Source organism: Pongo abelii, chromosome 21 (genome assembly GCF_028885655.2).
Source record: "Pongo abelii isolate AG06213 chromosome 21, NHGRI_mPonAbe1-v2.0_pri, whole genome shotgun sequence".
Classification (NCBI taxonomy): Eukaryota; Metazoa; Chordata; class Mammalia; order Primates; family Hominidae; genus Pongo; species Pongo abelii.
The window spans coordinates 51,765,033-51,779,729 of record NC_072006.2 but is presented as its reverse complement, the minus strand read 5'-3'; the positions used below and the strand labels follow the sequence as shown (position 1 = coordinate 51,779,729).

The 14,697-nt window shown below is 45.2% G+C and overlaps 1 non-coding gene and 1 pseudogene across 1 annotated transcript; both read left to right on the top strand.

Moving 5' to 3' along the window:
• The first annotated feature begins 7,466 nt into the window (after positions 1–7,466).
• Positions 7,467–7,570, top strand: LOC112130454 (U6 spliceosomal RNA). The gene has a single exon (XR_002912718.1). It is a non-coding gene; the product is annotated as a U6 spliceosomal RNA (small nuclear RNA).
• A 5,341-nt stretch (positions 7,571–12,911) lies between these two features.
• On the top strand, positions 12,912–13,727 carry LOC112130352 (large ribosomal subunit protein eL33-like; annotated as a pseudogene).
• Positions 13,728–14,697: the final 970 nt, after the last annotated feature.

The following is a 14,697-nucleotide window of genomic DNA, read 5'->3' as shown; positions in this document are numbered from 1 at the left end:
ACCTTTAAATGCCCCCCCAAACTCTATATGATGGGATACCATATAGCCAGTGAAACATTATGAAGCTGCTTAACACTCAGCAGTTAAAATAGATCTCCCGGATACTTTACTTTTAAAAAAAGTTGTGGATACATTGTAGGCGTATATATCAATGGAGTACATAGGATGTTTTGTTACAGTCTTGCAATGTGAAATAAGCACATCACAGAGAATGGGGTCCAGACACTTTAAGTTAAAAAAAAAAAAAAAAAGGTAAAGCAGTATGTATAATAGGCCTTTTTTTGTGTTACAAAAATGTATATATATATATAGGCCAGACGTGGTGGCTCATGCCTGTAATCCCAGCACTTTGGGAGGCCGAGGTGGGCGGATCACCTGAGGCCAGGAGTTCGAGACCAGCCTGACCAATATGATGAAACCCCATCTCTACTAAAAAAATACAAAAATTAGCCGGCCATCTTAAAAAAAAAAAAACCTACAAAAATTAGCCGGGCATGGTGGCGTGCACCTGTAATCCCAGCCACTCCGGAGGCTAAGGCAGGAAAATTGCTTAAACCCAGGAGGCAGATGTTGCAGTGAGCTGAGATCGCACCATTGCACTCCAGCCTGGGCAACAAGAGTGAAACTCCATCTCAAAAAAAAAGAAAGAAATACAAGTGTCAATACTGAATCACAATATGAAATATGTTTGTTGCTGTTCTGTGATTCAGCCAAAGGCTTGAAGACACTGAGCTAGGAGGGTGACTTTTTGGCCCCCACATTCTTTTTCGTGACCTCAAACCTCTGGGCCAGGCTTGGTATATAGATCTGAGATCCCAATTCCTCTCAAGGGTAAAGTCAAGAGAGAAGTACTGCCGGTGGGAAGGCCATGGCTTCTGAGATGGCCTTTTTGAGGAACTGACTTAACCCTTGCCTTTTTCTAGAGACAGATAAATGTGAGGTGTTGCCATTCTTCAGCAAATATTTTCCCACCTTGGCTTAGGAGCTATTCTTACATTTTCTCTTTTTTTTTTTTTTTTTTTTTTTTTTTGAGACGGAGTTTTGCTCTTGTTGTCCAGGCTGGAGTGCAATGACATGATCTCGGCTCACCACAACCTCTGCCTCCCGGGTTCAAGCGATTCTCCTGCCTCAGCCTCCCGAGTAGCTGGAATTACAGGCATGCACCTGGGATACAGGCCACCATGCCTGGCTAATTTTGTATTTTTAGTAGAGACAGGGTTTCTCCATGTGGGTCAGGCTGGGCTCGAACTCCTGACCTCAGGTGATCCACCCGCCTCGGCCTCCCAAAGTGCTGGGATTACAGGAGTGAGCCACCACTCCGACCCATTTTCTTTTTTTTTTTTTTTTTTTTTTTGAGACAGAGTCTTGCTCTGTCACCTAGGCTGGAGTGCAGTGTTATGAGATCTCGGCTCACTGTAACCTCCATCTCCCAGGTTCAAGTGATTCTCATGCCTCAGCCTCCCGAGTAGCTGGGATTAAAGGCGTGTGCCAGCATACTTGGCTAATTTTTGTTTCACCATGTTTGCCAGGCTGGTATGGAACTCCTGACCTCAGGTGATCTGCCTGCCTCAGCCTCCCAAAACGCTGGGATTACAAGCATGAGCCACTGTACCCAGACAATATTTCCTTTCCTTTCCTCCTCTCTTTACCTCTTTCCTTTCTTTTTTCCTCCTTCCTTTTATTTTATTTTATTTTATTTTATTTTTTGAGACAGAGTCTCGCTCTGTCACCCAGGCTGGAATGCAATGGTGCAATCTTGGCTCACTACAACCTCCACCTCCTGGGCTCAAGCGATTCTCCTGCCTCAGCCTCCCGAGTAACTGGGATTACAGGCACATGCCACCACACCCAGCTAATTTTTGTATTTTTAGTAGAGACGGGGTTTCACCATGTTGCCCAGGCTGGTCTTGAACTCCTGACCTCAGATGATCCACCCGCCTCGGCCTCCCAAAATACTGGGATTACAGGCGTAAGCCACTGCACCCTGCCCTTATTTATTGTTTTATTAGAGACAACGTCTCGCTCTGTCATCCAGGCTGAAGTACAGTGGTACAGTCATAGCTCACCGCAGCTCAAACTATTCCACTGCTTCTCAGGCTCCTGAGTAGCTGAGACTACAGGTGCATACCACCACACCCAGCTAATTTTTAAATTTTTTTTGTAGAGACAAGGTCTCACTATGTTGTTCAGGCTGGTCTTGAACTCTTGGCCTCAAGTGATCCTTCTGCCTCGGCCTCCCAAACTGCTGCTTACACTTTGATTACAGGTGTCAGCCACTGCGCCCAGCCTCTTCATTTATTTTTAACTTCTACAAAGGAAATGCGGTATAAGTCCCTCAGCCACCCACTTCCTCTTCCAGAGGAGCCACCATTGCCAGTTTCTTAGGTATTATTTAAGAGATGCATTTACAAATAAACACACACACACACACACACATATTTATATATATTCTTTTTTTTTTTTTTTCTGAGACAGACTCTCCCTCTGTCACCCAGGCTGGAGTGCAGTGGCGTGATCTCTGCTCACTGTAACCTCTGCCTCCCGGGTTCAAGCAATTCTCCTGACTCAACCTCCCAAGTAGCTGGGATTACAGGCATGCACCACCATGCCCAGCTAATTTTCTTAATTTTCAGTAGAGCCAGGATTTCACCATTTTGGCCAGGCTGGTCTTGAACTCGTGACCTCAAGTGATCTGCCTGCCTTGGCCTCCCAAAGTGTTGGGATTACAGGCGTGAGCCACCACATCTGGCCTATATATATACATTTTTGTAACACAAGAAAAGGCCTATTATACACACTGCTTTACCTCTTTTTTTTTTTTTTATCTTAAAGTATCTGGACCCCATTCTCCATGATGTGCTTATTTCACATTGCATGTCTGTAACAAGACATCCTATGTACCTCATTGATATATACACCTACAATGTATCCACAACTTTTTTTAAAAGTAAAGTATCTGGGAGATCTTTTTTAACTGTTGAGTGTTAAGCAGCTTCATAATGTTTCACTGGCTATATGGTATCCCATCATATAGAGTTTGTGGGGGGGCATTTAAAGGTTGGCTGACTCCAGCCCTGGAATAAAACACTTCCTTTTTTAAAAAATGAATTTGGGGACTAGGTGCGGTGGCTCACGCCTGTAATCCCAGAACTTAGGGAGGCCGAGGCAGGCGGATCACCTGAGATCAAGAGTTCGAGACCAGCCTGGCCAACATGGTGGAACCCCGTCTCTACTAAAAATATAAAAATTAGCCAGGCGTGGTGGCGGGTGCCTGTAATTCCAGCTGCTTAGGAGGCTGAGGCAGGAGAATTGCTTGAACCCAGAAGGCAGAGGTTGCAGTGAGCCAAGACCATGCCATTGCACTCCAGCCTGGGCAACAAGAGCAGTGAAACTCCGTCTCAAAAAAAAAAAAAAAAAAAGTAAAGAAAAGAAATAGTGTTTTAAAGTGATGACAATAAGCTTATTTGAGAGGATAAACCCTCTACCAATGATTTAGTACTTACAGAGTAGGAACATGGAAGGAGTAGCCACGTTGGGGCATGCAAACAGTATCTATGCCAGGGGTGAATGTATAAAGCAAGTTAAGATTCTAGCTTTAAAAAAAATAAAAATTTGCCAGGCGCGGTGGCTCACGCCTGTAATCCCAGCACTTTGGGAGGCCGAGGCAGGTGGATCACCTGAGGTCAGGAGTTCAAGACCAGCCTGAACAACAAGGAGAAAACCTGTCTCTACTAAAAATACAAAATTAGCCAGGGTGGTGGCGCATGCCCGTAATCCCAGCTACTCAGGCGGCTGAGGCAGGAGAATCGCTTGAACCTCGGAGGCAGAGGTTGCAGTGAGCCAAGATCGTGCCATTGCACACCAGCCTGGGCAAAAAGAGCAAAACTCCATCTCAAAAAAAAAAAAAAATTTAAAACCTTCTGGCTATTATCAATCAACTACATTGCAAACCTGTTAAGGATGTTACTGTACATGTCAGTCATGATGTCTGCCCCACTTACCCACAGACCCTTCTAAAGACAGGGCAGAAGTCACCTTCTTTGGTACCATGTGACTGGCAACTTCTGCTCACACCACAGCTGATTGAGTCAGACATGGGCATCAGTCCCAGGCGCAGCCAATGCATGGGCAGGGTAAGTGATTTATGAGATGGCTGGACCCAGAATATCTGGCCCAACAGGAACCAGGTTGACCTGTGAGATTGCCACCTGGGATGCATTTAAATTAGAAACTCTAGAGTAAATCAACTTGTTAAGAAAAGGATTTGAAGCTGAAGGGATAAAAGATATATAAGACAGGAGGGAGTAGGGTGGGAAATGAAAGAACAGAAACTGAATATTCAGAGCTAGGGGGTAGAGAAAAGATACTAAAAAAAGCGCAAAGGTGGTCAATTTCCAGCAATACAGCAGATTAGATAGCCTGAAACACTCAACCCCACCCGCAAAAACATCTGGAAATTCTGAGTAAAAGATAACAAGTACTCTTTTAAATGAATCACAGGTTCGCAGGAAAGAAAGGGAAATCCCCCATGTCAAAAAACAAAAATGGAACTGAAACCCAACCGGTAGTGTGAACTGATACTATGCCAGAGGAGGAGGTGTCACGGGTCTCAGAAAGCAAAGACCTCCGATTGCAATGCAAATGCAAGGGCAGGAAATCAGGCCTTGAGGCTCATATAATCCGAAATTACAACACAGAAATCATCCTCCTGGAGCTAGGAGTCAACCCACCAAGCAAAGGTGTAGCTTCAGATAATAGCATGTTTGCACAAAAACCATCGAAAGATGAGCTAATAATTATTAAAGACACAAAAGAAGGTACCAAAATATGCAAACAGAATAATATTATCAAAAAAAAAAAAAGCAGGTTTGATAAAGAACCTGGCTCAGGCCTGTAATCCCAGCACTTTGGGAAGCCAAGGTGGGCAGATCATGAGGTCAGGAGATCAAGACCATCCTGGTTAACATGGTGAAACCCCCGTCTCCACTAAAAATACAAAAAAATTAGCTGGGCGTGGTAGCAGATGCCTGTAGTTCCAGCTACTCGGGAGGCTGAGGCAGGAGAATGGCATGAACCCTGGAAGCGGAGCTTGCAGCGAACCGAGATCGTACCACAGCACTCCAGCCAAGGGACAGAGCAAGACTCCATCTCAAAATAAATGAATAAATACATAAATAAAATAAAAACTAATTTCTGGCTGGGCACGGTGGCTCACACCTGTAATCCTAGCACTTTGGGAGGCCGAGGCAGGTGGATTGCCTGAGCTCAGGAGTTCGAGACCAGCCTGGGCAACAACGGTGAAACCCTGTCTCTACTAAAATACAAAAAATTAGCCAGGCGTGGCAGCATGCGCCTGTAGTCCCAGCTACTCAGGAGGCTGAGGCAGGAGAATCTCTTGAACCCGGGAGGCAGAGGTTACAGTGAGCTGAGATTGTGCCACTGCACTCCAGCCTGAGCAACAGAGCGAGACTCCGTCTCCAAAAAAAAAACAAAAACTAATCTCTTTCTCTTTTTTTTCTTATTTATTATTACTTTTTTTTTTTCTAGAGACATGGTCTTACTCTGTAGCCTAGTCTGGAGTGCAGTGGTGCAATCATAGTTCACTGCAACCTCAAATTCTTGGGTTCAAGGGACCCTCTAGCCTCAGCCTCTTGAGTAGCTGGGACTACAGGCATGTGTCACCATGCCTGGCTCAGGACTCATTTATTGAATGACACTATGTACCAGACCTGTCCCGAGCACATGCCAACGCAGTTCCTATTATGAAAGCTTACAATCCAGACTTGACAAATTCCCAAATGACTACCCTGGAAAATTTCAACCCCCATACTGGGCCTCAGTTGCTACCTTTGTGAAATGAGCGATTTAAACTCAATGTTTCCCCTAGTGTAGGTAAGATTATTTTTGGTAAAATATTCGGGCACCATTAAAAAGCACTGTGGAAAAGAATCTCTTTTTCATTTTTTTTTTAAGTAGAGATCGGGGGGTCTCACGATGTTGCTCAGGCTGGTCTCAAACTCCTAGCCTCAAGTGATCCTCCCATCCCAGCCTCCCAAAGTGCTGGGATTACAGCCGTGAGCTACCACACCCAGCCAGTCACCCCTTTTCCTTTCTTTCTTTTCTTTCTTTCTTTCTTCTATCTTTCTTTCTTTCATTCTTTTTCCCTCTCTCTCTTTCTTTCTTTCTTCTTTCTTTTTTTTCGAGTTGGGGTTTGGCTCCCGTTGCCCAGGCTGGAATGCAATGGTGCGATCTTGGCTCACTGCAACCTCTGCCTCGTGGGTTCAAGCCATTCTCCTGCCTCAGTCTCCCGAGTAGCTGGGATTACAGGCGCCACCACCACCCCTGGCTAATTTTTTGTATTTTTAGTAGAGATGGGGTTTCACCATGTTGGCCAGTCTGGTCTCAAACTCCTGGCCCCAGGTGATCCACCCATCTCAGCCTCCCAAAGTGCTGGGATTACAGGCTTGAGCCACCACGCCCAGCCTCAGTCACCCCTTTTTCAATCCTCTTCTAATTCTACCTATAGTAGGAAGTCTCAATGTGGTGCAATCTCCTTTTCTGTTTTTGATTTTTTTGAGTCAGGGTATCACTCTGTTGCCCAGGCTGAAGTGCAATGGCACAATCGTGACTCACGGCAGCCTCGACCTCCTAGGTTCAAGTGATCTTCCCACCTCGGCCTCCCAAGTAGCTGAGACCCCAGGCAGGTGCCATTATGCCTTGCTAATTTTTTTTTTTTTTTTGTAGAGACAAGGGTCTCCCTATGTCGCCCAGGCTCGTCTCAAACTCCTGACCTCAAAATATTCTCCCACCTCAGCCTCCCAAAGTGCTGGGATTACGGGCATGAGCCACCACCCCCAGCCCAATCTCCTTTATGACAAAGGACAAGCAGGTCTGGACCCTAAAGCCTGTACAGGCAACAGTCTCTAGCCAGCATATAATTGTTTCACTGTCTTTATTTTTACTTCTAGCTCCCATTTATGGCAAGAGGTATAGGTTTTCTGCTTATGTGTTGACATAACGTTTCCTTTTGAAATAAAATTTATGTAGCTAAAAATAAGTGAACCGATGCAAGAAAAATGTTAAGTAAATAATATAGATGGTACAGATATAAAAATGCTAAATAATATAGACGATATGGCAAAAATCATAAAGATAGAACAGGAACAACTCAAGTTAGGCAAACACAGATCTATTTCACTCAGCCCATTTTGCAGGCATGAAACCTGAGGCCCAGAGCAGGTAATAGAATCTCAGCATTATCTCACTGACTCCGACATGGCAAGGAAATTGCAGAGGATGGCTGTGCATCCAGAATTCATTAGACGGTCATGAACTTCAGGAGGTTCCAAACCAGCAAGCAGGTCTGCCGGTCAGGTATGCAGATCCTGAATCCACAAGTGATTGTATTGCATCTTCCTTTCCACCTTGTCCCCGCTGGACAAGATTCATTCATTCAACAAATATTTATGCTCCCTGCAGCAGTACATATACTAAAATTGGAATAACACAAAGATTAGCATGGCCCCTATGCAAGGATGACATGCAAATTCATGAAGTGTTCCATATTTAAAAAAAAAAAACAGTCCAGGCACAGTGGCTTATCCCTATAATCCCAGCAATTTGGGAGGCCAAGGCAGAAGGATCATTTGAGCCCAGAAGTTCGAGACCAGCCTGGGCAACATGGTGAAACCGCATTTCTACAAAAAATGCAAAAATTAGCTGGGAGGCCGGGTGCAGTGGCTCATGCCTGTAATCCCAGCACTTTGGGAGGCTGAGGCAGGCTGATCACCTGAGGTCAGGAGTTCGAGACCAGCCTGGCCAACATGGTGAAACCCCGTCTCTACTAAAAGTACAAAAATTAGCTGGTCATAGTGGTGTGTACCTGTAGTCCCAGTTACTCTTGAGGCTGAGGCACAAGAATCGCTTGAACCCAAGAGGTAGAGGTTGCAGTGAGCTGAGATCGCGCCACTGCACTCCATCCTGGGAGACAGAGCAACAGACTCGGTCTCCAAAAAAAAATTAGCTGGGCATGGTGGCACATGCCTGTAGTCCTGGCTACTCGGGAGGCTGAGGCCGGAAGAGCTTCAGCCCAGGAGTTCCAGGCTGCAGTGAGCCATGATAGTGCCACTGCACTCCAGCCTGGGCGACAGAACAAGATCCTATCTTAAAATATATATATATATATATATATATATATATATATATATATATACACAAAAATTAGCCAGACTTGGTGGCGGGTGCCTATAATCCCAGCTACTGGGGAGGCTAAGGCAGGAGAATCGCTTGAACCAGGAGGCAGAGGTTGCAGTGAGCCGAGATTGCGCCACTGCACTCCAGGCTGGGCGACAGAGCGAGACTCTGTCTCAGAAAAAACAAAAAACAAAAAATCCCAGAGAAATATTTGTTGACATCCTGCCGTTTACCAGGCACTGTGCTAATTCTTAGGAATGTAATGGTGAGACACACAAAGCAACAGTCTCTCCTCTCAGGACTTTGTAATCCAGCGGGGACAGGGACAAAACATCAGTTAACACATATACAAAAGCAAGATAATTGCAGATTGTAATCAGTGCTACAAAAAAAAAAAATAGCTTGTGACAGGCACAGAATAACCACAGAACTGCTTATTTAACTAGTTAGGCTCGATGGTATTTATTTGTTAATTTACTTTGACCAGGTATAATGTGGTTCAAAATTCAAAAGGTCAAAAGATTTCTGGTAAAAATCTTTCTTCCACTCTTCCCTAGACACCCAGCATCTTTCCCTAGAGACAAGAGTTAACGGTTTCTTGTGTATCCTTTCAGAGGTAGTTGAATCATGTACAAGCAAAGGGCTATATATCTCCTGTTTCTTACTTAAATGTTAATATAGAGGCCAGGTGCAGTGGCTTGTGCTTGTAATCCCAGTATTTTGGGAGGCTGAGGTGGGAGTCATTGGAAGCCAGAAGTTTGAGACTGGCCTGGACAACATAGCAAGACCTTGTCTCTACAAAATTTTTAGGCCAGGTGCAGTGGCTCATGCCTGTAAACTCAGCAATTTGGGATGGTGAGGCGGGTGGATTACCTGAAGTCAGGAGTTCAAGACCAGCCTGGCCAACATGGCCGGGGCTCAGTGGCTCACAGGCCAGGCTGGATTACAGCCTGGCCTATAAGCCCAGCACTTTGGGAAGCCGAGGTGGGTGGATCACTTGAGGTCAGGAGTTCAAGACCAGTCTGGACAATATGGCGAGACCCCATCTCTATAAAAATACAAAAATTAGCTGGCGTGGTGGCACATGCCTGTAATCCCAGCTACTTGGGAGGCTGAGGCATGAGAATCGCTTGAACCTGGGAGGCAGAGGTTGCAGTGAGCCAAGATTGCACCACTGCACTCCAGCCTGGGCAGCAGAGAGAGACTCTGTTTCAAAAACATAGAAATAAAAATGAAAAATAAAAATACAAAAATTAGCCAGGCATGGTAGTGCATGCCTGTAATCCCAGCTACTCAGGAAGCTGAGGCAGGAGAATCGCTAGAACCCGGGAGGCAGAGGTTGCGGTGAGCTGAGATCACGCCACTGCTCTCCAGCCTGGGCAACAGTGTAAGACTCCATCTCAAATAAATAAATAAATAAAAAGGTAACATGTATGCTATATGTACTTCCCACCTTACTTTTTCACCTACCAGCACATCTTAGACATTTCTTCACTTTCTTTAGGTAAGTGGATAGAAAAGGTAGCCTTCTGTCAAGCACAGAATTCAGGCTGGGAGTGGGGTACAATCCAGACAATTACAAGTACCAAGAGTTTGATATGTGCAGAAAGAGGAAGACGCCAGTATACCTGGGCGTGATGAGCAAGACTCAAGAAGCAACGAGAATGCCAGACAGAGAGGCAGGGTCTGGGCACGCAGGTTCTTGTTGGTCGTAAAAGAAGTTTGCCATTTATTCTAATTGCAGTAGCCACTGGATGTGTTTTTAACAGAGTGACATGATCTGACTTGCATTTTCCAACGATAACCCCGGTGACTGTGTGGGGAGTTGGGTCAAGACTGGGAGAGGATACCAGATGAGAAGTGGCTGTGGTATTCTAGGCGAGAGGGGATATGAGCTTGGGCTAAGATGATGTAGGAGAAAGGATGGAGGTTCAGGGTATATGTTGAAGCTAGACAAGAAAAACTTCAAAACAGATTAGATGTGGACAGCAAGAGAAAGTAGAGAATTGAACCCCTGGGAAGTGGACATTGTTAGGTTTTGTGGGTGACTTCATGTCTATAACTTGCTTTATGATACTTCAATATAATCAGTTTGTTTGTTTTTGTGTTTTGAGACAGTCTTGTCTCACTGTGTCACCCAGGCTGGAGTGCAGTGGTGGGATAATGGCTCACTGCAGCCTCGATCTCTCTGGCTCAATCTATCCTCCCACCTCAGCCTCCTAAGTAGCCGGGACTACTGGCACACACCACCAAACCTGGCTATTTTTGTATTTTTTGTAGAGACGGGGTTTTGGCCAGGCATGGTGGCCCAGACCTGTAATCCCAGCACTTTTGGAGGCCAAGGCGGGCGGATCGCTTGAGCTCAGAAATTCAAGACCAGCCTGGGCAACATAATGAGATTCCATCTCTACTAAAAATACCAAAAAATAGCCAGCATGGTGGTGCACACCTGTGGTCCCAGCTACTTGGGAGGCTGAGGTGGGAGGATTGCTTGAGCCTGGGGGAGAACGTTGCAGTGAGCCGAGATTGCACCACTGCACTCCAGCCTGAGTGACAGAGCAAGATCCTGTCAATAGAAAAATAAAGGAAAGAAAGGAAAAGAAGGAAGGAAGGAAGGAAAAGAAAGAAAGAAAGAAAGAAAGAAAGAAAGAAAGAAAGGAAGGAAGCAAGGAAGGAAGGAAGCAAGGAAGAAAGAAAGAAAGAAAGAAAGAAAGAAAGAAAGAAAGAAAGAAAGAGGGGAGGGAGGGAAGGAAGGAAAGAGAGAGAAAGAAGGAAGGAGGGAGGGAAGAAAGGAAGGAAAGTAAGGAAGAAGAGCTGAGAATTTGTATTTCTTTCTTTCTTTCTTTCTTTTTATGATGGGGTTTCACCATGTTGCCCAGGCTCGTCTTCAACTCCTGAGCTCAAGCAATCTGCTAGCTTCAGCCTTCCAAAGCTCAAGGTGTGAGCCACTGCACCCAGCCTAATCAGTTTGACATTATATAAATGTCAGTTTAAGCCAATGATTTTTTGTTTGTTTGTTTTCTTTTAACATACAGGGTCTCCCTCTGTTGTTGCCCAGGCTGAAGCGCAGTGGTATGATTATAGCTCACTGCAGCCAAATTCCTGGGCTCAAGCCATCGTCCTGCCTCAGCCTCTCGAGTAGTTAAGACTACAGGTGCATGCTACCATGTCTGGCTAATTTTTAAATTTTTATTAGAGATGAGGTCTTGCTGTGTTGTCCAGGCTGGTCTCCAACTCCTGGCCTCAAGGGATCCTCCTGCCTTGGCCTCCCAAAGTGCTGGGATTACAGACACAAATCACAACACCCAGCTCCCAGTGATTCTCTAAGTGTTATCTGTGGGCCAGAATCACTTGATTAGATTAGATTAGATTAGATTACATTAGATTAGGTTAGGTTAGGTTAGGTTAGGTTAGGTTAGGTTAGGTTAGGTTAGGTTAGAAATACGAATTCTCACTGGCACTGAGGCTCATGGCTGTAATCCCAGCACTTTGGGAGGCGGGTGGATCACGAGGTCAGGAGATCAAGACCATCCTGGCTAACATGGTGAAACCCCGTCTCTACTAAAAATACAAAACATTAGCTAGGCATGGTGGCACACGCCTGTAGTCCCAACTACTTGGGAGGCTGAGGCAGGAGCATTACTTGAACCCAGGAGGCAGAGGTTGCAGTGAGCCAAGATTGCACCACTGCACTCCAGCCTGGGCAACAGAGCGAGACTCGTCTCAAAAAAAAAAAAAAAAAAAGAATGTAGAATACAAAGATAATTAACCACCACTTAACAGTAATGGCCATACCAGCAAACTAAAATAGAAGTAAATTCCAGAATGTTTTGGAGACAGGTAAGAAACAAAGGGAGTGTTCTCAACAATGGAACCTTATCAGAAAAAGGGAAGCAATGCTAGACTTGTCTGGAAAAGCCTCTTCTAGGTGTGGTTCCCCAGAGCCCTGGGAAAAACAGGCCTTATCTTGAAAAGAGGAAGAATTGGATGCAAGGAAGTTTGAAGCAAACAATGGCAGCTCAGGCCTTGTTGGAGAGAACTGAGTTGTGTGCAAAAGTAATAAGGGAAAAAGGTTTTTTAAAGCAGAATTCTGACCACAGAAGGCATGCTGTAGGTGGGGGGAGGAAAAAGTTTGTTTCTAAGAACAGAGAAGACAGAAGAACACATAGGTAAAGAGAGACAAGGAGACCAGAATTAGAGTCTGAGGTCACCACATAAAAGGCACATATGACCTTGGGCAAGGGATTTCACCCTCACCTTTTAGTATTTCACTATTTTTCCCCTCTAAGAAGTTAGACTGTCAGCTGCTGTAAATTTAGAAATCATTCCCCAAGGCCTTTCTCTTTCTACCATCTTGGAGCCGGTCTGCTTGACAGGGCTTTTTTTTTTTTTTCTTTTGAAACAAGGTCTCACTCCATCACACAGGCTGGAGTGCAGTAGTGCAATCATAGCTCACTGTAACCTAGAATATCCCAGAATCAAGTGATCCTCTAACCTCAGCCTCCTCAGTAGCTGGGAACACAGGTGCATGCCACCACACCTAGCTAACTTTTTTTAGTGTTTTGTAGAGATAGGATATCCTTATGTTATATTTAGAGACCCAGGCTGGTCTCTAAATCCTAGGCTCAAGGGATCTTCTCGCCTTAGCCTATCAAAGTGCTGGGATCATGGGTGTGAGACACCCCGCCCAACCAGGACAGGACTTCTAAAAGGCAGATATGTCTGGAAGGCTGTGGTCTAAGGCCATTTTTCCTTTTTTCCTTTTTTTTTCTTTTCCTTTTTTTCTTTTCTTTTTTTTTTTTTTTTTTTTGACACGGACTTTCACTCTGTCACCCAGGCTGGAGTGCAATGGCACGATCTCAGCTTACTGCAACCTCCGCCTCCCGGGTTCAAGTGAGTCTCCTGCCTCAGCCTCCCGAGTAGCTGGGATTACAGACATGTGCCACCACACCCAGCTAATTTTGTATTTTTAGTAGAGACGAGGTTTCACTACGTTGGTCAGGCTGGTCTCAAACTCCTGACCTCAGGTGATACACCCGCCTCGGCCTCCCAAAGTGCTGGGATTACAGGCATGAGCCACTGCACTTGGCTTTATTTTCTTTTTATTGTAGAGACAGGGTCTCACTATGTCGACCAGCCTGGTCTCAAATTCCTGGCCTCGGGTGATCCTCCTGCCTAGGCCTCCCAAAGTGCTGAGATCACAGGCATGAACCACTGGGCCTGGCCCCAAGGCCACTTTTGCTGGCTATAAGCAGGGTCTCTTGAACCAAAGGGAGTACACAGCTCTTCTTAACATTGAAGGCATTTATGCCTGAGATGAAACTGAATTCTATTTGGGCAAGAGATGTGCTTATGCATACAAAGCAAAGAACAGGACAGTGACTCCCGGCAGCAAACTGAACAAAACCAGAGCAATGTGGGGAAAGGTAACTCAGACCCGTGGAATTATGGGCATAGTTCATGCCAAATTCTGAAACAATCTTCCTGCTAAGGCCACTGGACAAAGATTCCATGTGATGCTATACCCCTCTTAAATAAATGAAAAGTAAATAAATAAAAAATATATATATTTTTGGAGATGGAGTTTCACTCTTGTTGCCCAGGCTGCAGTGCAATGGCAAGATCTCAGCTCACTGCAACCTCTGCCTCCCCAGTTCAAGCAATTCTCCTGCCTCCGCCTCCCAAGTAGCTGGTATTACAGGGACCGGCCACCGCACCTGGCTAATTTTTTGTATTTTTAGTAGAGATGGGGTTTCACCATGTTGCCCAGGCTGGTCTGGAACAACTGACCCCAGGTGATCCACCTGCCTCAGCCTCCCAAAGTGCTGGGATTACAGGCGTGAGCCACCATGCCCAGCCAAAAGTAAATTTATTAAAACGTAGTAATAATAAAAATCATTCCCCAAGAAGGACACACACGATATCAATTTTGTAGTATTTTTGCCAAAAATATTCAACCTGAGTCTAAACCTGTGGACACAATCAGACAAGTTCAAATTGAAGGTGTTGAAAAAAGCTGAACTGCAAAATATTTTAAGAGGTTTATTCTGAGCCAAGTATGAGTGATGATGGCTAGCAGACGACTTTTTTTTGGTGGGGGGAGGTAGGGGGCAGGGTCTTGCTCTGTCATCCAGGCTGGAGAGCAGTAGCATAATCTCAGCTCACTGCAACCTCCACCTCCCGGGCTCAAGCAATCCTCCCTTCTTAGCCTCTGGAGTAGCTGAGACTACAGGTGTGCACTACCACACCCAGCTAATTTTTTAATTAATTAATTAATTTTTTTATTTTTTTATTTTTTTTAATTTTGAGACAGAGTGTCCCTCTGTCATCCAGGCTGGAGTGCAGTGGTGCGATCTCGGCTCATTGTAACCTCTGCCTCCTGGGTTCAGGCAATTCTCCTGCCTTAGCATCTGGAGTAGCTGGGACTACAGGTGCACGCCACCATGCCCGGCTAATTTTTGTATTTTTAGTAGAGACAGGGTTTCACAATATTGGTCAGGCTGG